The following is a 26,208-nucleotide window of genomic DNA, read 5'->3' as shown; positions in this document are numbered from 1 at the left end:
GGAAAGGTCTGGCCTTCACCCTCCCTGACCAGTTGGGCCTCCAAGTGTTGGCAGGGGGTGGGCTTTTAAATGCCTTTCTTTGCCTACCCCATTCTCCATGGGGAAGCCTGGCCCCTGCCCACTGACCTCCTTGCCTCTTCCCGTCCAGGTCATCCGGAAGGGCTGGCTGACCATCAATAATATTGGCATCATGAAGGGGGGTTCCAAGGAGTACTGGTTTGTGCTGACTGCTGAGAATCTTTCCTGGTATAAGGATGATGAGGTGAGCAAGGGGACACAGGTCATCGAAGAGTCCTGCAGGTGGCCAGAGTCAGGCTCAGACCCTGTCCTGCCCCTGGAGTGTCCTCCACCACACCACAGGGTTTTTTTAAAGTCTCATAAAAGACTCATGGGTAGAGTAGAATGCAAGGTCCGGAGGCAGCCAGTCCTGGGCTCTGAGGGAGGTATTCTCTCGCCCAAGGTGAAAGGAGAAGGTGGGCTGGTGGGACGGGGGAGCTCGGGCTGAGTGCCCTGGAGAGGGTGGGCCCTGACCCGCCAGTCCAGTGGCCTTCCTGTTTTCTCGCTCCAGGGCGTGCCGCCTCCTCCATGGCCCCTACAGGCCCATGACACACACGAGTCCAGCTGCCAGACATGCGGTTAACCCCTGCACCCCAGTCCCCTGGGCCCCTGATATCCAAGGGAGCTGGCCATTGTGCCTCCAGGCCGAGGGACAAGGAGCGATGGTGCCCTGCAGGGCCACCCACAGAACACCTCCCTGCTACTAGGGCACCCAGAAACCCCTGCCACCTCCCTCCCCTGTTGCTGTTCTCCTTTAAGAATGAGTCTGTTTGGCGTCCACATCTGGATTCCAGAGGTGACCAGAGAGAACAGGGAGGGCTGTGGGAGATTGTGGTCATGAGCTCCAGCTGGCCAAGGAGTGGGGGGAGGGACCCCTTCTTCCTGAGGGGACCGTTGGAGGTTAGGGTGCTGTCGATGGGGAGTAAGTCTTGGGGTGGGGGCCAGTGATTTTGGTTTCCATGTCCTCTCCTTGGTCCCTGTCTCCTCCAAGTCTGCTCTGGGCAGGGGCCCCACCTCCCCCCTTGGGCGGGGCCCTCTGTCGTCACTGGCAGGGGCGCCAAGCCATCTGGACCTCATTACCCTAACCCTGGCCTCTCCCTGAGTCCAGAGGCCCCTGGAAGGGATGGAGTGTGAGGTGGCGTGGGGCGCCATTGGGGGGTGGCTTCCTGCTCTGTCACCCTGGCTGGCTCCCTAGACACCCCTCCTTGGGTCCCGTGTTACTCTATGGGGGCTTCTTACACAGGGCCAGGGGTTGTTGTGCCCTGTGCCTGGCTACACTGGGGAGGAGTGAACTTGACTGAGAGGGTCCCTTGTCCTCATACCTGTGGGTACGGGTCCTTTTGAAGCCTTGTGTGTACGGTGGAGTTTAGCTGTGTGTGAAAACTGGCTGGGGAGTGGGGGGGGGGCTGTGTTCTGTGTCTGGGGCCCGGGGCTGTAGCTTGTGGATGTTGTGGGGGGGGTGCAGATGGGTGTGTTTAGGGTGTGAGCACCAGGTGTGAATGTGTGCTTCAGTGTGACTCTGCGTGCCTATGCTTGGGTGTGCGTGTAGGGATGGGGCTTGAGAGGGAGGGGGCGCGTGGGAAGTTTGGGGTGTAAGGGTGGGGGAAGGGTGTTCCGCTGTGAGACTGTGTCTGGGTGTGTGTGCGTGCACGTGTGTGTGCACTTGTGAAGTGTGTGTATGCCTGGGACGAGGGCGTGGGCGTCAGCGTCTGTGTATGAGTTGTGCTGGTGCGTGTGGAGGTGTGTGGCAGGGGTGTGAGTGGATTTCTGCACCAGGACTGCTGGGGACATGGAGGCGCACAGAGGCTGGGGTCCGGCTTCCTTCTCCCCCTTAGCTGCCTGCGTCTGGGGTGAGGGAGGCCCTCGGGGCAGACAAGCGCTGCCCACGTCCCCAGCTCCCCGTGACCCCGTCTTCCCAGCCTTCCTCCGCTGACCCCCCAACTCCCCACCAGTCCCACAGCAGGGTGGCACCCCCATCTCTCTGCACATCCTCCCAGCCCACCCTGTGCCCCCAAGTCCCCTGCCCCAGCTGCGGGCTCCGGTTCTGGGATGGCAGGCGGGTCGGTCCAGCTTGCAGCGGCGGCGCCGAGGGTCTAACCCAGCCCAGCCTAACCAATGTGCAGACTACAGTACAATGCGGGAGTCCTGAACAGATAGTCTAAACACTGGGTAGACGGAGTGGAGGTGTCCTCTGGTCGTCCAGGCAGCAGGGTCCGACCGTCCGGTGGTAGCTTCAGCTCCATGGCCTGGAGATCCAAGGCCCCCCCCAACCCAGGCCCTGTGTCCCCCCAGCCCCAGCCCGGCCAGCCGCAGTCCCCTCTCTGCTCTGGACTCCCCTTCTGCCTCCTTTGACGTGGCAGGGGTGAGCGGGAGCTGGGCTGGGAAGGAGGGGCCTGGGGAGGGGGCTGGCCAGCAGGAAAGGAGGCGTGGGGGAGGAGGCCTCTCCTACCTAGTGTCCAACCCCCAAGCGCAGGGCGGGTGGCGGGCCTCCCTCGAACGGTTCCGGATGTTCCCTGGCCGTGTGTGCAACTTCCTCCTCTCCTCCCCCAGCGGCCCTCTGGGGCTAGCGGCCACCCGCCTGGCATAAAGAGGGCTTTATGTGGCTGCATGGGCCCATCGGGTGTGGGGGTGATGGGGGAAAGGATGACGGATGACGCACCAGGACGGGGAAACAAAGTCCCCCTAAACCCAGCTTCCCTACCTGGACCTTAAGTGATTTTCCTGTCCAAATCCTGAGTCCCCTGGAGATCATCCCTCCAACACAGGTCCCATGGTGTTGGGTGGGCAATTGGGTGGAGCAGAAACCCCTCCTACTCCTGGAGCCCTGGCCTGGGACACCTTCTCCTGAGATCCCTGAACCCCACCCTGGGATACAGCAGCCTACAGATGCATGTATGTTCACAGATACACACTACAGGCCAACCATGTTTAGCCCCTTGCACACACTGTATGTAGGTAAATCTGTGTTCCCACGCACAGGTCCTGTGGTCACATGCACGCAAACACACAGGCATTCACAACTGCCCCACATCCACAGTGTGCACACATCCACACCCATACACAGCATGGTCACACTCACACGTGCACACACCTCTGTACCACAGACACATGAACACCCACAGAACAGTGACAGGATGCATGCTTAGGCTTGCCTGTGCTTGCACAAATGTAACCACACACGTGCACAACCACAGACACTCCATCTCTGGGCTTGTGCTATGTGTCTGATTGCTAACACATGGGCAGCTGGGGGAGTGGGATGAGCTGGCCCTTTGAAGCTCCAGGCTGGTGTCCCCCCTTCCCTGTCTCTGTAGTCAGGAAATGAAGTCAGAGGCCACCAGGCCAGGGGCGAGAAAGACTCATGTGAGCTGTCCCTGCCTGGGGCTGGCCTGGCTTGCCTCCAGGATTCGCTTAGGGTGGGCTGTGGGACCCACACTCAGCCTCCCCTGCCTCTCCTGCCTCCCCAGTGCCTTGGGCTCTGGGGTATATGCAGAGCTGCTGGATTGGCTTGAAGTCAGGGGGCGCTGGTGGTGCCAATTCAAGTCAGGGTCCCACAGGTTTTATTGGGCAGCACCTGTGTGGTGGGAGGGACTAGCACCCAGAAGCTCACCACTTCCCCTGGGAAAGTCCTCAGGAAGGTGCCAGTAGAGGTCTGAGTCCCAAGCCAGGGCTGCATGCTTTAGTGTCCCTACGGTTCAGGGCTTGGTCCCTTTCCAAGTACTTTTCAGCGCTAGGTGCTGACCAGTGTGGAACACTTGGGGACTGAGGCATGGCATGCCAACCTCACCCGTGGCTCCTCCCTCCGCCCACAGGAGAAAGAGAAGAAATACATGCTGTCTGTGGACAACCTGAAGCTGCGTGATGTGGAGAAGGGGTTCATGTCCAGCAAGCATATATTTGCCCTCTTCAACACAGAGCAGAGGTACCTGCCTGGCCCAGCCGGGCTGCTGAGGCCCCAGGTTCTGCAAGCCCCCAAACACTCCTGTTGAGTAGAAACTGGGTACTTTCCAGGAAAGAGCAGGACTTGCCTGAGGTTCACAAGGAGCCATTTATTTGACCCACAACTGTTGACTTTGTCCTGTGCTCTGGACATCATATCTAGATCTCTTCCTCTTCCTCTCTTTGCCCTTCCTTCTTCCTTCCTCCCTCCCTTTCAGTCAGTTGCTTAATGCCTGATCTGCACTGATGCTCTGACAGGCACTGGGGACAGAGAAGAGTCCTGCTTAGACCTTGTCCCTTCTTGCATTGCCCAGTTTCTCCTGGGGCCAGTGGAAGCACCAGGCCTCTCACCCACAACCCCAGACCCCAGCCTTCAGGCCTCTACTACTCAGAGATGAGGGTTTAGCACCACTTCCCCTGGGAAAGTCCTCAGGAAGGTGCCAGTAGAGGTCTGAGTCCCAAGCCAGGGCTGCATGCTTTAGTGTCCCTACGGTTCAGGGCTTGGTCCCTTTCCAAGTACTTTTCTGCCTCACAATAACCATAAGAGAACAATCATTGCTGATGAGGAAGCTGAGCCTTAGAAAGAGGAGGGGACTTGCCTGGAGTCACACAGCTGGGATACTGCAAAGCCAGGGCTGGACCCTAAGTGTGACAATCTCAAAGTCCAGGTCTGCCCTTAACCCCAGGGGTGGGGCTCCACCCCACTTCCCTCCCTGCCTGCTGCATCTTGCAGGAATGTCTACAAGGGTTATCGGCAGCTGGAACTGGCCTGTGAGACACAGGAGGAGGTGGACAGCTGGAAGGCCTCCTTCCTGAGGGCTGGCGTGTACCCCGAGCGTGTTGGGGTGAGAGGAAGGGCAGGGAGGGGAGGGGCAAGCTACGTACAGTAGGCCTCAGGGCTTCCCCTTCACAGAGGCCAAGTCGTGCCAGGTTTCTGAGCCCTTATGTGGCTCACAGAGCAGGCACCCCCACCCCACCAGAGTTAAGTGCTCTGATCCTCCCATCCTTCTCTAGTGGCGGTCTTGTGTGTCCCCTGTCCTGCCACAGCTGGCATTTCCTGCACCCCTTCACTCGATGGCGGTTTCTTGTGGCTGCCTCTCTTCTCTGCTTTTGCTCTGGCGGTGTCTAGAGTCGTCACAGAGTTGGGGTGCAGTGCCCTGGGTTCACTCAATTGCTCCTCTTTTCCTCTGTGTGTCTGCTTCGTCTGTGCTCCCTGGTGGTGGCGGCGGTGGCAATGCTGATGTGGTGGCCTCTGTGGCTCTGGTGTGGGCCTCCCAGGACAAGGAGAAAGTGAGTGTGCCCTCCCTTGTCTCCTGCCAGGCACTCCAGCCTGGTATCAGTCTGTCCAGATCTTTACACAGGGGAGTTGAGATGTCCTTCTCTAATGTCTGGATGGGGAAACTGAGGCTAAGTCTAGGCACTAGAGTCAGAACTGAGACAGGCTGAATGAGAGGCACAGGGGTGGGCAGAACCCTGCGCTGCTCTCTGTGCTTCAGTGTTCCTGAGAGCTCTGGAGGGCTGGGTCCTGGTATGCCTGCAGCCTGGCTGCCCAGATGTGGCCATGCCGACACCCTTCTATTCCCAATGGCAGGCCAGCGAGTCGGAGGAGAATGGCTCAGACAGCTTCATGCACTCCATGGACCCACAGCTGGAACGGCAGGTGGAGACCATCCGGAACCTGGTAGACTCATACATGGCCATTGTCAACAAGACAGTGCGGGACCTCATGCCCAAGACCATCATGCACCTCATGATTAACAATGTGCATGCATCGCTGCAGGGGGTGGGGGGGATGGGTGCTCCCATGGGACCAGGGAGGAAGGCAATCTGAGGGAGACACTGGCCAGTCCAAGGGGACCAGGTCTCAAAAGGGAAGTGATGTACAGACCAGAGTTGTCCAACAGAAATATAACGTGGATTTAGTCTATAATTTTACATTTTCTAATAGCCATGTTAAAAAAAAAGTAGTTGGGGACTATGGCACCGGCCTGTAATCCCAGTGGCTTGGGAGGCCAAGGCAGGAGGATCACAAGTTCAAAGCCAGCTTCAGCAACTTATCAAGGCTCTGAGCAACTTAGTGAGACTTTTTCTCAAAATTAATTTTTTTTTTAAGGGCTGGGGGTGTGGCTCGGTGGTAAAGTACCCCTGGGTTCAATCCCTAGTACCAAAAAAAAAAAAAAAAAAGTGAAAAGAAAACTGGAGATATAGTACAGTGGTAGAGCTTGTGCCTGACATGCTTAAGGCCTTGGGTTCCAGATTCAGTTCCCAGCAAAACACACACACACACACACACACACACACACGACCAAAAGAAAACAAAACTTTATATTTTAAGTCCATGATATCAAAAATATTCTTTTCAGTATGTACTCATCTAGAATATATTAGCAAGATACTTTACATACTTTTCTACTAAATTTTCCAAATCCGATTCAGATATTAAGTTTCCATTGGAAATGATCTAAATTTAGATTTCATGAAATTTACAATTGAAAAAGCGGATGTACATAGCCAAGTTGTGCCAAACATACATAAATGTTTTCCAAGAGCAGCACCTTTTGAGAACCCCCAGACATTTTCCAGCTCCTTCATAACTTGTGGCTTAGTGAAAAACCAGGTCCCCAGGGAAGTAGAACTAGGTTTGAATCCTGGCTTTGCCACAAATTCCCTGTGTGACTTTGGGCAAATAAGCTACCCAATCTAAGCCTGTCTCCTTACATGTAAAGTATAGATGTTGATGATAGATTCAGTGCATATACAGTGTGTAGCAACTCAATGCCTGACACGGGACAGGTGCTCCACGTGTATTTGAATAAAGAGTAAATGAGACTGGGTGTCAAAATCTCAGCCATGAATAACGCAAAGCCTGTGCAGAATAACACCTGGAGGTTTTAAGGGGAACATTAACAACGTATCCCCATGCACAGACTCGCGTTTCACTCAGTCCAGGCACACATTTACAGCTGCTACAGAACAGCGCTGAAGACCGCTGAGCGCCGTCAAGGGCTCAGAACATTTTAAACTGTTATCTTCCTTAGTGGAGCATGAAAGTTCTTGGAAAGGCTCAAAAAAACTGAATAGGCAAGTGTGTCCTCGTGGCATACTAGGTTCTAAGTCTCTTCCCAGATCTGTGACTTTGGATAGGTGACTCTTCCGCCTTGGAGTTCACGGTCCCCTTCTGAGAAAAGTGCAGTGCAGTGGGGCAGGAAATCCCCGAGGTTAGGCTCAAAGTCGCAACTGAAAACTGAATCTCGCTCCCAGTCGGGCGCACTGCCCCAGCAGGGCCTGGGGGGAAGGCAAGGCAGCACAGGCATCAGGTCCCACGCTCCTCCCTTCTTCACCCGCAGACCAAGGAGTTCATCTTCTCAGAGCTGCTGGCCAACCTGTACTCTTGCGGGGACCAGAACACACTGATGGAGGAGTCGGCGGAGCAGGCACAGCCGACGAGATGCTGCGCATGTATCACGCGCTGAAGGAGGCGCTCAGCATCATCGGCGACATCAACACGACCACCGTCAGCACGCCTATGCCCCCGCCCGTGGACGACTCCTGGCTGCAGGTGCAGAGCGTACCGGCCGGACGCAGGTACCAGGGCCGGCCCCCACGGCCCCAAAGCCCCCAAGCCCGGGGCCCTCGGGAGGAAGGCCGGGACCGGGCAGTGGCGCGCCCGAGTCGCCGAGGCGGCTCCCACCTCGAGCGAGGGGCGGAGCGTAGAAAGGGCGGGGCTTAATGCGGGGCGGGGCTTGCCGTGGAGCGCTGGCTGCGGGGCGGAGCCGGATCATTGGTGATGCTAGGGGCGGGGCTTAAGCTCCCTCCACCACCTTGGGGCGGGGCTTGCGTGCATGGGCGTGGCTGGCACTGGGCTGGGGCGGGGCCTCAGGCTGGGGCGGACGGCTCACCTCGGGTTCTTCTGTCCCTGTCGCCCGCAGATCGCCCACGTCCAGCCCCACGCCGCAGCGCCAAGCCCCCGCCGTGCCCCCAGCCCGGCCCGGGTCGCGGGGCCCTGCTCCTGGGCCTCCGCCTGCTGGGTCCGCCCTGGGGGGGGCGCCCCCCGTGCCCTCCAGGCCGGGGGCTTCCCCTGACCCCTTTGGCCCCCCTCCCCAGGTGCCCTCGCGCCCCAACCGCGCCCCGCCTGGGGTCCCCAGGTGAGTAGGGTCTGACTGCGGCGGGAGAGGCCGCCGGGTGGGCGTGGCCGGGTGGGAGATGAAGTCGGATTCTAGAGCAGCTGCCTGGTCGCCAGAGCCGACCGGCTGCATCCCAGGCACTGGGTCCCCAGTGCCGGAGCCACGGACGTGGGGCCAAGGGCTGGCGAAGCCAGCTGAGTCCCGGAGGTGCTCTTTTCTGGGAACGGCTGTGGGGCTCATCCCACCTGCTCCCTTCTCTCCAGCACTTGCATGGCGCTTCACTCTTTTTTCACTTCTGGCCCCCCAAACATTGCCTTCTTTCCTCCTCTCTTCTCAGTTCTCCATTATGTCCTCCTTTCTCCTGGTGAGCCTTGCTCAGGCCCAGGGACCTGAACCCAGAACCTTCCTCTGTGGACCATGAGGATTGTGTTGTTACACTCAGGGCTACTTGATCCCCCGTTTTCTAGCCCTCTTTTGACTTGTCTGTCTCAGGGTGGTGTCTAGCTTCTGGCCCACAGGAAGAGAGGCCAGGCTGCGACTGTGTGACCAGCAAGGTGTGTGATGTGTGTGTGGGCGTGCACACAGGTGTGAGTGTGAGTGGAACCCAGGCATGGGTAGGACAGGAAGCAGGTGGGGAAGGATTTTGGAAGCCATGGGACAATCTGGTGGCCCTTCCTACCTCCTCTGGACCAATGTGGTAGGGGTGGGGAATGAGTAGGAGTAGGTATAGGCTGTCCCATTCCAGAATTCCAGAGATTTCTAGAGAAAAGTATTCTTTCCTTCCCTTGGTTTTTGGTTTTGCTCCTTTTTTTTTCTTTTGCAGTGCTGGGGATGGAACCCAGGACCTTACTCATGCCAGGCAGCACTGAGCCATACCCCCAGTCCTGACTTTGCCTTCTTCATCCATGATCCTCTTTAAGGAAGTTCACTCCAATATCTCACTTAGTCTGCCCTATATCCACTGGCCACATTCTCTGAGGAAAAACCCAGACCAATAGCATCTGTTTCCAGATAGCTGGAGGGTGGGGCTGGAGTTCTAGCCTCCCATACCCAAATGAAGTTGGCATGGGGCCTGCTCTTTGAGGATATGATGACCAAAGCAGATGGGGTGAAGGCAAGCTGCGTGGCACTGGGCAGGAGCACTGGACTGGGAGTCTAGAAATGCTGGTTCACCCTGACCTAGTTTTAGACAAGTCATTTTCCCTCCCTGGGTCTCAGTTTCCCTTCTACTGAATGATAATTAACTTTCTGCCTTTCTCTCAGGGTTGGTGTGGGGATCAAGGGAGACAAGGGCTGTAGGGATGCCAAACGACACATGTGGCTATAGGAGCACTTTGCCAACTGCCAATGTGAGCTCAGACTCTTATGGGTATTCCACCTGCCCAGGTCCCTGCTGAGGTGTAACATATAAGAACTGTCAGATCAGGTACCTGCTCTAATTCCATTCTCAATGATATATGGGAAACATCTGGAAAATGATGACTCTGCCTGGGGAAGGAGCAGACTGAAGGAGCTTCTTCAAAGCAGCTTGACTTTAGTGGGGAATGGGGCATGATGGAGATAAAGCTCAGGTGTAAAGAATCCAGAGGACATTGGGTTGGGAGAAGACATATGGGCAGATTTAGTGTGGACTACACTAAGGAGAGCTGCTGGCTGGGCAGAGTACAGACAATAAGGAAAGTGTGGATAAGGTGGGGCAGGTTGGAGAACCTTCATAGAAGAGACTGACTTGGGACTCTGCTATAAGCAGTAGGGAGCCATGGAAGGCTCTTGGACAGAGAAATGACAGCTGGGCCCTAGAAAGCAAGCCTTTCCCTTGTAGAGCCGTGCAGTGGCCCTGTGAGCACATTAGGCACAAGAGCGCAGGGAGCTGGTGCAAATGCCTTGTGTGCAGGCAAGCTTCTGTATTGTGACAGCCCACGCGTGTGCTTCAGTGTGCCAAGTGGCTGCATGCCCCAGATCCATGCTGCACGAGCCAACCAGCAAGAGTGTTGGGCACTGGGAGGTGGTTGGAGGGAGGTGTATGCGTGTTGTTTGTGGGCATGTGTGTTAGCATGTGCATGCAGGGCCGTGGGGCCTCACAGCATGTGTGTGCACGCCTGGGCGTGTGCATGTGCGTGTCCCCTGCCCCCAGGCCTGCCCGACTTGTGCGTGTGAACTGCCCTGTTGATTTCGTGCTGTCTTTCAGAATCACTATCAGTGACCCCTGAGGAATGTCAGCCACGGTAGGTACATGCTCTCAGCCTGCTGCATGAACGGTGTGTCTGACCCCACTGCACCAGCTCCATGCTGGGGGGTGCAACCTGGGATCTCAGAGCAGGCCCCCCTCCCTCTCCCTTCTGCAGCTCCAGACTCCCTCTTTCTTTCTGTCCTCTGCCAGCTGGCTCTCTTACCTCCCTTTTTAGCGAGCCTCGGGACTCAGCACCGCTGCCCAATGTCTCCATGGACAGGCTCCCTGCCCCAGATGGCAGATGTGGGTGCTCTCTGGAGCTACCAAGAGGCCAGAGAGCTCATGGTTTATGGTGAACGGGCTGGGACCTTGGAGGAGTTGTGCACACAGTTGATCTCTGAGGAGGCTAGAGGCCTTTGAACTTTATCCTGGGCATTCCACATCCAGCCCCCAGTCTGAGCCAGTAGCTGTGGCATGGCATCCTACTCCTGGCCTGGGAGCTCTGGGAACCAAGTCCTCCCCAGGGCAGGGGCTTGAGTGGACGCTGTGGTTGTTTGATTTCTGAAAGCCTGAGTGTCTTATACACAGTCAGTCCAGATGAGGCAGGGACACAGAGCCCCCTTCCCTGCCTCCTTGTGACAGAAAACAGAGTCCTCAGCCCCAGGTGAAGCAGCTCAGCCAGCCCTGGGTTCCCGCATTTTGGCCTGTTGCTCCTAAGGGTGACCTACACTTTTCAGCCTGGGGAGAGTACAGACAACAGTGTCTGCTAACTTGGGCGAGTCAGTCTCTGAGTTCCACCTGGCCAGGCCACAGTATGGGCCCGGTGACCCCACCTGCCACCATTCCCTGGCCACTGACTCTCACTCTTCTGCTTTTCCCCAGCAGGAAGGGCCCAGCCTCACCTACGCGACCTGCAGCCCCCCGACCAGCTGAGGCTCCCCTCTTAGACTTATAAGTCTGTGGCCACTGGCATCCGGCTGCCTGCCTCCCCTTCCCCCCAGGTCCCCTCAGAGGACTCCTGGGCTTTCCGATCACCAAGGGGCCTCCAGTGCTCCCTCCAGCACCCCTTTTAGCTTTGCCCTCCTGGTTCAAGTCTTCTTTCCAGCCTGGTGGCTGCTGTGGAGGCTAGGGGTAGAACACAGGGTAATCAGAGGTGGGGGTGGCCCCAGGGCCAGGCTCATGTCTGAACTGTGGGAGCACTGCCTGGGTGGCGAGTGAAGGTTGTGTGTGTGGTTAAGCAGGGCTGCCCTGCCTGCACCAGGCTAACTGGGAGCGCTGGCCCAGCCACCTCCAGCTCCTCCATTCCATTTGCCTTCCCTTTCCTATCTGTCCATCTGTCCGTTTCCTCTTTTCCAGAAACCTTGTCCACGCCCACAGCTGTGTCACCTGTCAGGGCGTGGCTGTTCCTGCCTTACCAGCTCTCTCCTTCCTTTTCTCTCTCGTTTTCTCTTGGTTTTCTCTCCAACTGCCAGCCGATCAGGTCAGGCAAGTCCGTCCCGTCCTGAGAGCCCCAGGCCCCCCTTCGACCTCTAACCAGATCCCTCCTATTCCTCGGAGACCTCCCTCTCCAAGCCTGCCTGGACAGCTGCTCTGTGACTTGACAGTGGCCCCCCACCCCAGCCCCAAAGCATCCCTTTTCATCTGTGACTTAGTCTGCCGTAGTGGTGAGCTGACACATCCAGGCGTGACGTTGGTGAAAACTTGTGTCCCTCTGTGGTATTGCTCCTGCCCTGTTCTATAAATATCTATAAATACTCTATACATATACATCTATATGGCTGACTCAGCCGTGCCTCTAGTGTTGGGAATCAGTCACCATGCTATCTCCTTGTGGACTCGTGTGGCCTCAATACAAGGGAATGCTGTCGCCCTGATGTCCCCGGCTCCACAGTGTGCCACCTTCAGTGAGCCTCTGTCCTGCTTGGCCTGTGGACAGCCAGCCCCCTCAGCCATCCTTCTGTTGCCGCTCGAAGCATGGGGGCGCTGTGCTGGCAGCTGCTGGCTCTCTGAAGGCCTCCAGTCTTGCTGTCTCTCGGCTGAGAATAAAACTCATTCCTGGATGATGGGGAAACATGTGTCCTCTGCTGGCTTGTGTTCTCTGTGGGGCTTGGGATGGGAAGGTCTGCACACGGGCTGGGTGAAGAAGGGCTATGGCTAGTATGCTGTAAGGAGTGTGAAGGTGGTTAAAGCACCTGGAGGTGAACTTCTCATCCTGTGAACCCGGCTGTGGCCACTAGGGGGCAGGGCCACAAACTCAGCCTAGAGGGAGAACCTGTGGCTGGGGTGGGCACTCTGAAGGGACAGCCAGGAGGAAGAGGCTCCCAGGTGTGGAGAGGCCAGGGGATGGTAAGTCTGGACTGGAAGTTGACACCCTTAGGTGTTGCATCTTGTGACCCTTTCCCACTGTTAGATAAACCTTGCGTCTTCACACATTAGGACAAGACTGCCCTGAGAGCCCCCATGGTGATCGCCCTGGAATCCTCCAGGCTTCACCAAGCAGGGTAGAGGGGACAGGCTTGGAGGATGGCAGACAGCCCTGCTAGGCACACTTCATGTAGTCCAGAAGCCTGCCCTCTGCTGGCAGGACCACTCCCTGCTTAGTGCTGCCAGCTGTCAGGACCCAGGGAAGCAAACAGGAACCCAAGGCTGAGTGGTATGGCTAAATCCATTTATTCAGAAATAAAAAGCAAAATAAACAGGAGCTGCATCACCAGGGCACCACAACCCCATTCCTGCCTCCTTCCTTTGTCCTATGCTATCAATAAATAAATTTCCCAATCCCAAATAATTATTAGACTCTTCTCTCCATTTGCCAGCTCCAACTATGATACAGGGGGCAGTCCTACCCCAGAATTTACAAAATGATACACAGGTACAATATGTACACTGGGGGAGGGGAGGGGAGGCCCACCCCCCCCAGCAGCCTCTGCCCTGCCTGGCCTACAGTTAGCCTCAACTGTCATAAGGCCTGAGAATGCTGCCCAGTGGCCCTGCCCAAGATATTTCTGAGGATGGGAGCCCTCAGGACTGCCTGCGCCCACGCTGCCCTCGCCTAGCCTTCAGTAACCCTAAATGTTTGAAGACCCATGAGAATGCTGCCCAGCTGACCTGCCAAAGTGCTTCTAAGACGGGAGCCCTGCTGAATGGAGGACTGCCCCCGCCAGACTCTGCCCCAGCCCCACCTACAGTGAGCCCCATCTTAAGGGCTGTGAAAATGTTGCCCAACTTGCCTGCCTCAAAGTACCTCTTGTAAGAGGATAGAGCCCTCTAAATGAAGGACTGCTTGGTGAGGGCAAGGGGGCCACCATAGAGCCCTGCCCCTCTAGAAAATTATGAGCCTCTGGCCCTCTTTCTGGAGCAAGAGTCCAGAAATCAAGACTCAGCCCTAGCCAAGGTGGCAAAGGGTCTGCACCTGTTTGTCCCCTATTAGGGGTCTTAACTTGCTAGTCCTAAGGGTAAAAGGGTAACTGGGAAGGAATGGCAGGGACAGGGGGGTAAGGGACAGGTGGGGGAAAAGTCCCTGGCCCCTCCTCCCTGGCCTCCGACTTAGATGACCATGATCTTAACCTCATCATTGTCATCGGCACAGTAGAAGAAGGGGACGCAGGGGTTGGTGCCCAGGCCGAGGCGTTCCTGGGGGTTCTGGATCTCGCGCAGCAGCTGTATGATCTGCTGCGCAGTGTGGTTCTCAGGGGGAGAAGCCGCCCCAGCCTCTCCTTGTGCTGGCTCCACGCTGTCAGCAAGGCTCACCTCTCGAAGGTCTTTGGAGAGAGGAAAGGCCTCTGAGCACGGGGCAGCCCTCTGCTGCTCCTCCTGTCAGCCCGTCCTGAGGTCTCTACTCACCACCCTGCTTGTCAGTTGCTCCAAATTCCTGGGGGCTTGCTGGCTCTGGAGTGGTGGTCTCAGCAGGACTCTGGGCCGCTGCCAGGAACTTGCCCTGCCACTCGTTGCGCTCCCCCACAAGCTGCAGCACCAGCTCCTGCAGCTCCAGCAACTTGACCTGAAGGGAGAGGTGCTCAGTGCCCCGGCCCCCGCCCAGCCTGCAGGCCTGCAGAGAAGAGATGTTCAGGGGCTCCTACCTTCATCTCCTCCTTGTCCTGGGCCAGCCGGCTGATGTACTCCTCCTCCTCTCGGTGGCGCTCCTTCAGCACTGCCCTCTGATTTTGGTAGAGGGCAATGTATTCTCCTGCAGGGGGGGCAGGGCACAGGACTCAGATGCTGGGGCTCCCCCAACAGGCCCCTATGCAAACCCCACTGCCTTGGGCCCCAGGTGGGCTCACCGATGGTGTCCGTCTCTCCAGAGAGCTGGATGCAGCGATGTTCCAGTTCCTCCCCCCGCTCCTTGAGCTCCACCTTCTCCTGCATGACCTCCAGGAAGCGGCTCTGAGGCCAAAATAGCAGGGTCAGGACTCAGGAGGGAACTGTCCTGTATCTACACTTCCTCTGTTGGGAAAGGCTCTCACCTGCAGCTTCTCCATGGCCATCTGTAGAGCCTGGGTGCTCTCCCCAGACACACAATTGTCCCCACTCCTGGGGACCAGGGCTTGCTCTGTGGGCTCACTCTGGGATGTGGCTTCCAGATGAGCCAGGCGCCGGCAGTGTGTCTGCTGCTCCCTCAGCTGCCTGCGCAGCCGTGCCTTCTCTTCCTCGGCACTGGCTAGAGCCGCATTAAAAAATACCACCTAGAGGCAAGACATGTCCTTTTTATTGAAGAAATGCTCGGGACAAACCAGGGAGCAGAGAGCAGAGCAGCCCTCCCCTGGGCCTCAGTGGGTCACTACTTTTCCTAGGGGGGCACGTATCCAATCCCTGTCTCCACGGGAGGCATGGGTGTTGGCAGAAATGGGAGTGGGAAAAACCAAGGTATCAGGACATCCAGAAGGACCACAGAGGGAGGCAGAAAAGGCGAGCTGGGGAAGGGACAGAAGAGCACAGCTCACCATGGCCTCTCGGCTGTCCAGGTCCTCTGGGATGGTCAAACTGGGCCGAGAAGCCTCCTCCTCCTTTTCTTCCTCGTCCATTTCATCTTCTACTGCAGACAGCCAGAGGGATCCCTCAGACAACCCAAGGGGAGGCCCAGGAAAAAAAGGGTCCACTTCTGACCCCTCACTGTGTACCCCTGGGCCAGCCTCCCCAGAGATTAACAGCACGTTCCGAAGGCTTCCTCTAACACTGTTCCACCACAGTCCCTCTTCAGGCTCCCCTCCTTGGGACGGTTTCACTCACCTTCCCCAGGAAGAGCCAGGAGGCTCAGCTGGGCCTGTAGCTGTTGGTTTTGCTGACTGGTGGCTTCTAGGCGCTCCTACGGATTGGGAAGTGAGTGAGAAGGCATAGAATGGCCAGGTCCTCCACTTAGGGGCCCGGCCTCAGCAGCCCCCTCACCTGGGTCTCCTGCAACTCCTGGCGGGCCATCTCCACTGCCATCTTGCCCTGCACCTCTTCATGCTGCAGCTGGTCTATAAGCTGAGTCTGCAGCAGAACCTGCTTGTGTAGCGCCTCCTTCTCGGAGGTCAGCTGCTGATAGGCAGCCACGTGCTGTTGATAGGCTGCCACGTACTGCTGCAGGTGAGACAGGTACTGGTCTCGCTGCTGTTGCAGATCCTGAGCCTCCTGGCTCTTCAGCTCCACCTGTGGGAAGGCCCTGGGTGTAAGGGCAAATGTCACTTGCTTCCAGTTCTTGATCCCAGCCCATAAGTGACGGTGGTGGTTAGTGGTGGAGGGTAACAGAGCCCCATGCCTCCAACACTTAGCCTCACATTTTGTAACCATCTTTCCCTACCACGGGAACTTCAGGCCACAGATGTGGAAAAGCAAAGAGAGCCACACACATCTGTTAAGTGCACCCTACTAGTGCCCAGTAACTGAAGCTAAAGAAACCAGGGTTAGTGGTGTGAAGCATTAAAGCCTCTCATCATGGCTGTCTCTTCCCCTACAGTGAGGGCACATGGGGCAAGGGTTACCGTCTCCTTTAGCTCTCCCAGCTTCTCCTGTAGCTGACCCAACTTCTTGGCCAGCTCCTTCCTGACGTGCTGCTCTGACTGCAGCGCACTGGTGATCTCCATATTCTCATTCGTCTGAACAGAAAGCAGGAATCAGTGCCATACAATGCAGCTAGAGACCCCAGGCCTGGGTGTCCACCTGCCACAGTCAGAGAGTTATCCCTCCCCCCACAGACACCTGAGCGAGGCTTTAGCTCGCAGGGTGCTTCACAGCCACCATTTCGTGGGGGGCGGGGTGGGGTGAAGGCCAAGACAGAAAGGCCCAGAAGGACCTGATGAGGAAGGCCTGTGAGCCCATGGGCCACGCGCCAGCCTTACGAAGCCGTTCTGTAGCTCCGCCAGCTGCTCCTTGAGCTCACGGTTCTGGGAGAGCGCGCGGCTGATGGTGGTGCGGTCGTTCTGCATGCTCTCCAGGATCTGCTTGCGCTCCTCTGCCTGCTCGCCCCAGAGCTCCGCAGCATGCTGGAGCTCCAGCAGCCGCTCCTCCGGCTCACGATTCAGGCGACTCAGGCTATTGTTATCCTGCACCTGGACATGGAGCTGTCCAGCCAGGTTCTCCAGTTCCTTCTGCAGCTGCTCCACATCTGCCTGCAGCTGCTGCTCTGCCTCTTAGGGCCCTGCTGGGGGCTCCACGGGTGGGGGCTCCACTGAGAAAGGAAGCACACAATAAGGGACTTGGACCTCTGGCTTTTCAGAACCCTCTTCGTGGGTCCACAGCTCTTAATTCAGGCTCCTCACTCCAAACCTTGCCTTCCTAATAGTTCCTCATGCCTACATGATGGTCAATCCTTCAAGTCATTTCCCAATATAGTTCCTTACACTGCCATGCTCAAGTCAACTGTGGGAGGCTGGCAGTAGGCACACTATCCCTCTCCGAAGATGGGGACACACTGCTGGCTCAGAGAGGTGATAAGATTTGCCATACATCTTCTGGCACAGACCCCTTTCCCTCTGCCACAGTGTCCTTGAAATCACTCCTCTCCCTGAGGTAGTCTAAGCCACCCCCCCAAAGCCCTCAGACATACTCCGGCTCCAGGTGACCCTCGTCCCCACTCACCCATCTGGCTCCTCAGTTCTGCCAAGTTGGTCTCCAACTCCTGAACCCGACTCTCACTCTGTTCCTTCTCCTCCTTCAATGTGCGCAGCTGCCTCAGGCACAGGGGGAAAGAGCAGAGGGAGGGCATGGAGGACCCTGGCCCCGACTCCCTCTCTGCCCCCACCTCCAAAAATCCAGAACATGGACCCCTCTCCTGGTTGCACTCCACAGCAGGACGCACCAGGGAAACCCAGTAAGCCATCTGAGGTCAGGCCTCACCTGCTCTGACATCTGCTGCATCCTCTGCTGCCACATGGTCCTCTCTCCTTTCAGGTTCCCTCTGCAAAGCCTACCTGCCCCACATGTTTCTCCAGCTGTGCCCGCTCCTCTACGGCCTGCTGTAACTGCTGGTTACTATCAGGGGCTTCAGACTGGCTAGAGAACTGAAGTGGGGAAAGTGAGAAGTTTAGATCTGGGGAGCCCAGGTGTTTCACATGATGCCTCCATAGGGTGTGAACTAGATCAGTGTACGACTCAGGGTCATTACCACATAATAAAAGTGCTGGCTGAACCCTCAGGAGAGGGAACAGACTCCTGGATAACCATATACAGGAAATCTACAACACGATGGTGTTCAACCAAGATGATTTAAAAATAAAAATTTAAAAAGCCATATCATTGAGATTCTGATTCCACAGGTCTGGGCAGAGCTCCCATTTGTGGATTTTTTAACCATCTCTGGAAGATTCTATGGCAGGACCAGACAAGAACCCAAATTTTCCAGCTCTTGGTTGGAGGCCACCCTGATGACCGCACGGGGCCAGGGCTGGGGCTACTGGGGCTGCCGCCTTACTTGTTGCAGCAGCAGCTCAGACATCTCCAGCTTCTTTTGGAGCTCCTCTGCCCCCAGCTGCATAGCTGCTTTCTCTGCCAGCACCACACGGAGCTTCTCTTCCAATTCTGAGTTCTGCTGCTTCAGGTCCTCGTTATTTATGCTGTAGTCAGAGGCAGCACAGTAAGGAATGTACCAAGAACAGGAAGAGAAATTTCGGTGACCAACCCATTGCCCTTGCCACAGAACCATGGTATTAGAAGGGACTCCAGGAATCAGGAGTCACAGGTGACAGACCACAGAGAAGATACGAGTAGCCTGAGGCTGCCCCAGGAATGAGGCAAAGGCTGGGACTACAGTTTGGCTTTGGACACATCCAAGCCTATAAAACCTCTTCCCCATGTTCACCTCCCGCCCTCACCCCCACCCCCACAACCTCACTAAAGTCCTGGACTGCCCATTCTCCTTCCCCTTCCTACTTGTTCTTGTACAACTCCAGCCTGAGGGCATCTCTCTCTTTGGTTAGCTCCTTGTTGTGCTGCAAATACAGAAAACAAAGTCAGGATCTGGACCTGGCAGGCCAAAGAGGCAGCCAGCACTCTAACCACAGTAACTATTCCAGAGTGACACTTCCTCACCCTCAATCACACTTGACAGTTGTCCAAGGCATTGCTAAGCCCAGGGTTCATTTATGTTTTCATGTGTGTTTGCTTTGATTTGTGTGATAGGGAGTGTCTCAAGACGTTATCCCTGCTGGTATTTAACTCCTGGGCTCAACTGATTATTCTGCTCCTCTGTACTTGGGACTAACAGTGTACCACCAAACTCAGCCTTGATTTGTTGTTTTCCTTGTGCTGACAACAAAACCCAGGGCCCAAAGCATGCTAGGCAAGTGCTCTATCACTGAAATACATCCCAAGCCCTCTTGTTTGCTTTGACTTTTATTTATCTGTTTGTTTATTTTTTGGTGTTGGGGATTGGCCCAGGGTTGCTTTATCATAGCCTTTTTTATTTTTTTAATTTTGAGACAGAGTCTCACAAAGAGGTTGGCATTGAACTTGTAATTCTCCTGCCTCAGCTCCCCAAGGTGCTGAGATCACAGGAGATCACCAGATCACCACCCTGCTTGATTACTCATTTGTTTTGAATAAGAACTCAGTAAGGCTCGGCATGGTGGCACACGCTTATAAGCCCAACAGTTTGGGAGGCTGAGGCAGGAAGATCGAGAGTTCAAAGTCAGCCTGCCTCAGCAAAAGGGAGGCACTAAGCAATTCAGTGAGAACCTGCCCCTAAATAAAATACTAAATAGGGCTGGGGATGTGGCTCAGTGGTTGAGGGTTGAGTGCCCCCGAGTTCAATCCCCGGTACCAAAAAAAAGAAAAAAAAAAAAAGAAAAAGAAAGAACTCAATAGGGGAAAAAGATCTAACAGATAAAAGATCTACAATTGTATCTAATACTGGTGCTACTGTTATTACTACTAGCTGTAATTATCTACACTAAGTGCTTTGCCAGGCATCATGCTAATGATCCCACTTTATAAACACTGTATGAGGCAGTTACTGGTCATCTCCATTTTGTAGGTGAAACACAGCCTTTAAGAAGCTAAGTGGCCTGTCTGGGATCACTTATGCAGAGCTCAAATTTGAACACCCTGGTCCCCACACAGGGATGGGGGTATAGTTAGAAGAAAGGAAGTTAAATCTGTTGTTCACAATTTGATTGGATAGTACATTCACATAGTCCAAAACGCAGAAGGTACAGAAGTGAAATGTCACTAGGTGTGGGGACACACACCTATAATCCCAGACTTGGGAGGCTGAGGCAAGAGGATTGCAAGTACAAGTCAGCCTTAGCAAGGACCTAAGCAACTTACTGAGACCCTGACTCAAAAAATAAAAAGAGCTAGGGATGTGAACCCCTGGGTTCAATCCCCAGTACTCGCCCCCCCCCCCAAAAAAAAAAGAAGTGAAATATGTCTTAGCCACCCTGTTCCTCTCCCTGAGTTTATGTATTCCAGACATGTTTTATGTATATTACACACATGCCCCCTTCTCTCTCCACAAACGAAAACATACTAAGTTCTTGGGAACCTTCACAGCCCATGCATCATATATCCCTTCTCCTAGCACCTGGTAGAGGCCACAGCAGGCTAAGGGCATGGTGGGCTTCCCACACTCAGGGCTCCATATCCAGTGCTCACTGTGCAGAGCACCTGACTCATCCCCAGGCTTCCACTACCAACCACACCACACAAAGCAGCAAGAAACGGCCCATGCTGCATTCTGAGCAGCAAGATGCTCCATCTACAGAAGGGCCCTTTATGCTCACTCCTGCACTGGAAAGGTTAGGCTGCTGGTGGCAAGGCAGGAGGCTGGGCTCACCCTGTCTGCCTTCTTTTGCTGTGTGGAGACAGCAGACAGAGTCCGTTCCAGCTCTCCCACACGCTGTCGGGAAGACTGCAGACGGCCAGCAAGACCCTCAGACTCTCCTGGAATGAGAAGTCGAGATGAAGCCTCAAGAAATTACCCACAGGCCCGCCAAAGTGTCAGACTAGAGGCTGAAGAGGTCCCCAGACTCCCACCTGCTTTCTGCCTGACTGTGTTCTGAGTGTGAAACAGGGCTGTCTGTAATTCTGCTTTCTCAGACACCAGAATTCCTATGGTCTGGATGTGAACCTTTCAGAGAAAAACCAAAACAAGTGCTGAGGAGGAGGAAAGAGGTGTTTTCCAGGGAACATAGGGGACACATGGCACTGTCCACTCACCTGCAACTGTTCCCTTAGAGCTCCCTGCTCCTTTGCCAACTTCTCTTGACACACCTTTTTCTCCTAGAGGCAGAGGAAGAAGCAGCTCTTACTGGGGGAGGCAGAGATGGAACAGCAAAGACCATGCCCCAGAGAACCTCAGTGGCCCAAGCAGGCCCACAAATGAGACCTGAGTATGAGGTACCCTGAGTGGGACAGGGTGGGCCATGGGGGGATGGGCAGTGAGCCTTCTCCAGGCTAGGAGTGGGCAGGACAAGACTGTGGCCTCTACCTGAGTCCTACCCCAATCCCAGGAGCCATGCAAGAAGCAAACACAGAAATCACATTACTTTTTCCAGTTGATCCAGAGTGTCTTGGTTCTGCTGTTTCTGCAGGGAAAAAGTCAAAGGAAGGTAATTGAGGTTGATCCCTTTTATGCCACTCTCCAGATCAGGATGGGGCAGGCAAGTGCCAGGGATGGGTCTAAAAGAAGTTGTTAGATCCCATGGGGACATGAACTGACTAATTCAAGCTCCCAAAGAAAGAGAATTTGGGTGTTGACTGGTGTTCGCTCACAGCTATGCAAGGGAGGGGCTGAATCTGAGTTCTCTTTAAAGGACAATACCATAAATCTCCAGAAATGGAGTTGGAGAAACAAAGACAACCCCCTGCAGCTTGTGACTCAGGAGGGTGCGTTCCCTCGGCAACTGAGCACATCCTATGGGCCAGGTAAAATTCTGAACAGTAGTGCTGTAGGAAGAAGAAGGATGGACAAGACCCCTCTTCTCCCTGGTGCTTATATTCCAATGAGCCTTTAAGTCTATGATGCTCAGAGCTGAAAGGGACCTTTGATTCCCTTTAATTCTACCTCTGTGGGAAACTCAAGCCCAAGGAGAAGTGGTTAGTTCAAAATCAAAGAGAGCAAATTAAGGACTGAACCAGGGCAGTATGCGGGGCTCCTGACAGCCATTTAGGCTTAGGCTCCTCCTGGAGCGACAACCTCAGGGCAAGTGGGGCAAGGACTCAAGAAATGGTCTTGAGGAGAGAGAGGACACAGAGAGGGAAGCAAAAGAAAGAGCCATGTGGAATGCTCTATGCTCTGAGGTCTCTCCAGCTGAGACCTAGGCCCCCCAGCACCCCATTCCCCTTGGCACCAGGGGCCCCCAGCCCCTTACTGCAGAGCCCCAAGGGAAACTGGAGCCCAGGATTGGCAGCATGAAACCAGGGGATCCCACTGGACTCTTACCAATTCCTCTATCTTGCTACTGAGTTGTTTGTTTGTTAGATAGCTGGAGTCCAGGGCTACTGCTAGCTCTTGGTACCGGCTCTGAGGCACATGCAGAGAGGAGGAGTTGGAGGAGGGTTGGGGTAAGAGGTAGAGAGAGCATCATTAGGGTTGGGGGGTGTGTGGACTGTCTCAGCTGGCATCAGGGCACCCAGGCCCCACTGTGGGAGAAGATAGGAGCTGGCCTGCAGGGTCACTGGGCCAAGGGCCAGGGTCACTCACCTCCATATCCTTCATGTTAGCAGATGATGAGAGGCCTTCTCCATTGATGTATGATGTAGACTAGAAGAGATGAGAGGTCCAATGGAGATGCTCATTTCCTCTCAATGTCTAAGCCCTCTGACTTCCTTTCTTTCCTTTCAACTAGCAAAATCTTCCCTGGCCATGTTGGACCCCTATTCCCATAACCCCTTTATGCCAACTTCTCAGGGTTCCTATGCTCCCATCAGGCTTCCCCCTTCCAAGCAGCTCTCATCTGTGTTTTTTGCACCTGAATAAATGATGGCATCAAACATATATATCCAGTCCGTTATCTGAACTTCTCCTCCCCACCTCTGCTCCCCTATGGACCCTAATTTCTTAGGTACCTCAGATACAAGACCATTTAGCTGTTGAGAAAGTTGTCGCAGGCTCTCGGTTGATGAGAAAGTCCTAGAGATGGAGACACAGGGTCAGGGGTAGAGATGGCTCCATGGGAAAAAGTTCATGGGTGGTGGCCATCCCTGACTCCTGTGGTCTAGGGTCTGCTGCCCCAGTAGGAGATACTCACTTTGTTTCATCCATAATATTAGGACCAATGTCGGCATCATGGTTCTGTTTGGGAAGAAACACATGACGTGGTCATTCAACTTCTAGTAAAAATCACCCAGGGATAGGGTGAGCCAACCTCATTCCAATAACTTTCCATCTCCCAAACCTCAAAGAAAAGCCGTGTCTTGGCCTCCCCATCCCAGTCCCCAGGAAGAGCACCTGGCTATAGAGACCAAGCTACCTGAAGAGAGGAGAGTCCGTATGAGCATTATCCTTTGGGAAAAGGATGAGTAAGCACACAGGAAGATAGTGGGCAAAAGGGAAAGGAACAAACCTGAGGTGACTCCAGGCTAGGGAGAGTAGGGCCTGGAGAAGGGACACGGCCAAGTGACACGCTGTCATCAGCAGCTGGTGGTGCAGGAGCAGTGTGGTCTTTGGGTGCCTGTCACAGAACAGAGCAGAGGGAGGGGGTCAGGGGCCATATAGGAGAGAACCTGCTTCATTGCTATGGACACAAGGGTGCAGAGCAGGCAGGACATTGTTTCTGCAGTCAGAGGGATAGTCATATGTGCTGGGAGCACCTGGGGGTATAGATACCGTTAGCCCAGGCTTCAGACTGCTTGGCAGCATTTCCGCCAGCCAAAGATCAAAGCAGGGGCTGCATGACCCCCTTCCTAAATACCTGAGGACCTTGTTCTCCCTGGGGCTCAGCAAAAGGTGGTACAGGCTTGGGCCAATGGCAGCCACAGCAGGTAGAAGGAAAGTGTGGCCAAGTCAGGGAGAAGAAATGCACTGTTCTAGAGAATTACTGTGACCCTAACCCTGGGATTCTGCTGGCCAGAGACTATGGGTGATGGACTTGGTGTCATAGTCTACTCCCCTCACCATAACCTAGTTCTACTAGAAATCACATTGTCTCCATTATTCCCCATTTCTGGAGACACCACTATCTCTACTTAGGGGACTGCAATCCCATCTCTGCATTCCTAGAGTAGAAAACCTCTGTGGGAACCAGTTATTGATGCAGCGAGGCTTTGAAACACAGTAGGTCTTCACCTCCACAACAGAGGGGCACAGGCTGGGTGCACAATCTCAGAACACTAGCACAGACTAGGATTTTTCTGATTAGAAAACATCCCCCTATGTGGCTGGCCCCTCACTAGAGCAAACGCCAGACACACAGCTGCAGGACTTATTGAGGCTCCCACCTCACATGCCACTTTGTATCCTCCAAGTTGACAAAGTAAGTCATAGCACCTGGGTAGACCTGACCACCTGGGTGGGAACAGCTATGATGACTGGAAAACTCTTCAACCCGTCATCCCTCTCCCTATGCCCAGTTCCAAAAGGATCTGGCTCTGTCTTAGCTCTATTGCTCTGGCTTGGCAGATGTCCTTGGACAAGTTAGCTAAAGAGAAAGTTCCAATACAATATCCGATGGAGGCCAATGCCTAGCCCTGTGTACCCAGACCCTGCCCCAGGACTGAGCTACCTGCATTCCTGAAAGGTCCTCTATGACTTCATAATGACCTCATAATGCCTGTTGGTTAACCTCACATCCTTTACAGTTAGTTGATCTGAACAAAATAGCCTCAATCCTTGCAACTATAATGCAAACTCACTTTTTCTTAACCTTACATTCCCAAACGTCAAACCCAATGAAGTAATCAATCAAGAAAATTACAAACTTTTAAGGTCTAATGATCTTTTAGGGATGGACACACAGAGGACAAGACCTAAAAAGTTTTGCTGTTGTTTTGTTTTTTAATCTCTCCCAGTCTGAAAGCACCACACTGGGCATTCAAAAGCTCAAGCTCCACACACCTTCTCTCAAAGTTATTCCCAAATTAATTTTAGTCTGGGATTTTTCAGCAGAACAGATCCCGCTGGGAGAAGTCGTTGAGGAGGGCTGAGCAGCGTGGGCTGCAGTGGGATGGAGAGGAGGGTGGGGCACCGACATACTCACAGGGGATCGGAAGGCCCCGCGGGAACTTCGGTTCTGTCCGGGTTCAGTCCTAGAGACAAGCCCGAGGGAAAAAGCTTGGTGGGACCGCGAGCCGCTTGGAAAGGAACGGGGAACCGTGGGTGCAGGAGGAGCAGCAGTTGGGAAGTAGGGGTGACCGGACCGGTGCTGCCGGGAGCTACACTCCCGGAATCAGGGCCGTCGGGACCCTCGAGGAAGGAGGGGTTGTGGGAAAGAGTGCCAGGAGGGCTGGGTGGGGGGTGCTGAAGGGGATTTCTGAAAGTCCGGGGAGGAGCTGCAAGGAATCAGGAAAGGGACTAATGCCAGTTCCTCACCCACCTCCTGAGCCCCGGGGTCCGAGGCCCCCGGGCCGGGAGTTTCTGTGGTGCAGGAGGATCCAGGGCGAGGACTGGAGAGTGAAGCCTCAGGTGCTCGGGATGAAAAGAATTCGGCGGCCGCAGCCAGAAACCGTCGCACGAAAAGCTGCGCGCGCACCCAGCGAGCGCAGCCCCCGCCCCTTCCCGGAGTGGGCGGGGACAGCGGCTGCGCGCGCGCAACTTTCTTTGTGACTCCACCCGCCCACCGCGGCTCGCGGTGACCTGGCCACGCCCCTCTCCCCGTCATCTTTCTTGTTAACCAATCAGCTTGGGGAATTTAGGCCACGCCCACCACCCACCACGGACGCCTAGAACCGCCCTGGATTCGCTTCATTCCGCTTTAGCCGCCGGAAGAAATCCCAGCGTTGGTTGCTGGGATCTTGGTGATGTGGCGCCCCCTACTTCCCCCTCCCCGCCCCGGTATGTCGGAAGAGACCAGACAGAGCAAATTGGCCGCAGCCAAGAAAAAGGTAAAACGCGCAGGGTCGCGGCCCCTCGAGCCAGACAGACCGAGTCCTTCCGACGGCCGGACCGTGGCCAGAGTCTGTGCGATTCCTGAGGTACCCGGGGCGAGCCCCTGGGCGCCCCCCAGCTCCCCCCACTAAAGTCTTCTCAGCCAGCCCCGCCCCCTCAACAGCTCAGCTCCCGCCCTCGCCAGTCGCCCCTGGGTGACTTTGGCCGGTGACTCCAGGGCTCCCCGCTCCAGGCGCGGCCCCGGCTTCCTGCCGCCCCAAATTGGATCTCCCTGGGCTCCCTGGTGGTCAAGGACCTCGGTCCCAGCCCTGCTTTCCCCTCCCCCACCGTGGAGTAGCGACTCCGGCGTCGGTAGGGAGGAGTGGAATGTAGTTACGTCACAGTCCCCCTCGGAACTGTCATTACCACCGCCATTACCACCGCGAGCTCGGCCTGTGATCTTCCTACCTGGTCCCATA

The 26,208-nt window shown here is 55.3% G+C and overlaps 2 pseudogenes across 2 annotated transcripts in view; one reads left to right on the top strand and one right to left on the bottom strand.

Annotated features, from left to right (window-relative positions):
• LOC308640385 (dynamin-1-like) overlaps positions 1-11,687 on the top strand; it is a 36,258-nt pseudogene extending 24,571 nt beyond the window's left edge. The window contains exons 15-22 of the transcript XR_014024339.1: positions 149-262; positions 3,870-3,979; positions 4,730-4,841; positions 5,588-5,758; positions 7,344-7,581; positions 7,926-8,141; positions 10,309-10,345; positions 11,173-11,687. The product of XR_014024339.1 is annotated as a dynamin-1-like (transcript). The remainder of the gene's footprint in view (positions 1-148; positions 263-3,869; positions 3,980-4,729; positions 4,842-5,587; positions 5,759-7,343; positions 7,582-7,925; positions 8,142-10,308; positions 10,346-11,172) is intronic.
• Positions 11,688-13,836: 2,149 nt separating this feature from the next.
• LOC308640384 (golgin subfamily A member 2-like) lies at positions 13,837-25,509 on the bottom strand (annotated as a pseudogene). Its single transcript has 25 exons — positions 25,239-25,509; positions 24,903-24,951; positions 23,271-23,378; positions 22,956-22,999; positions 22,774-22,837; positions 22,409-22,468; positions 22,148-22,228; positions 21,252-21,290; positions 20,923-20,985; positions 20,740-20,833; positions 20,540-20,646; positions 18,637-18,695; positions 18,179-18,320; positions 17,605-17,768; positions 17,347-17,434; positions 16,599-16,936; positions 16,251-16,364; positions 15,673-15,918; positions 15,517-15,592; positions 15,231-15,322; positions 14,754-14,972; positions 14,571-14,673; positions 14,370-14,476; positions 14,134-14,290; positions 13,837-14,051 (listed from the first exon to the last, which is right to left on the bottom strand). The product of its transcript is annotated as a golgin subfamily A member 2-like (transcript).
• Between the last annotated feature and the right edge of the window lie 699 nt (positions 25,510-26,208).

Source organism: Spermophilus citellus (genome assembly GCF_964194105.1).
Source record: "Spermophilus citellus genome assembly, contig: SCAFFOLD_131, whole genome shotgun sequence".
NCBI lineage: Eukaryota > Metazoa > Chordata > Mammalia > Rodentia > Sciuridae > Spermophilus > Spermophilus citellus.
Note: the sequence above shows the minus strand (reverse complement) of the source record. Positions and strands in the feature narration are given on the sequence as shown.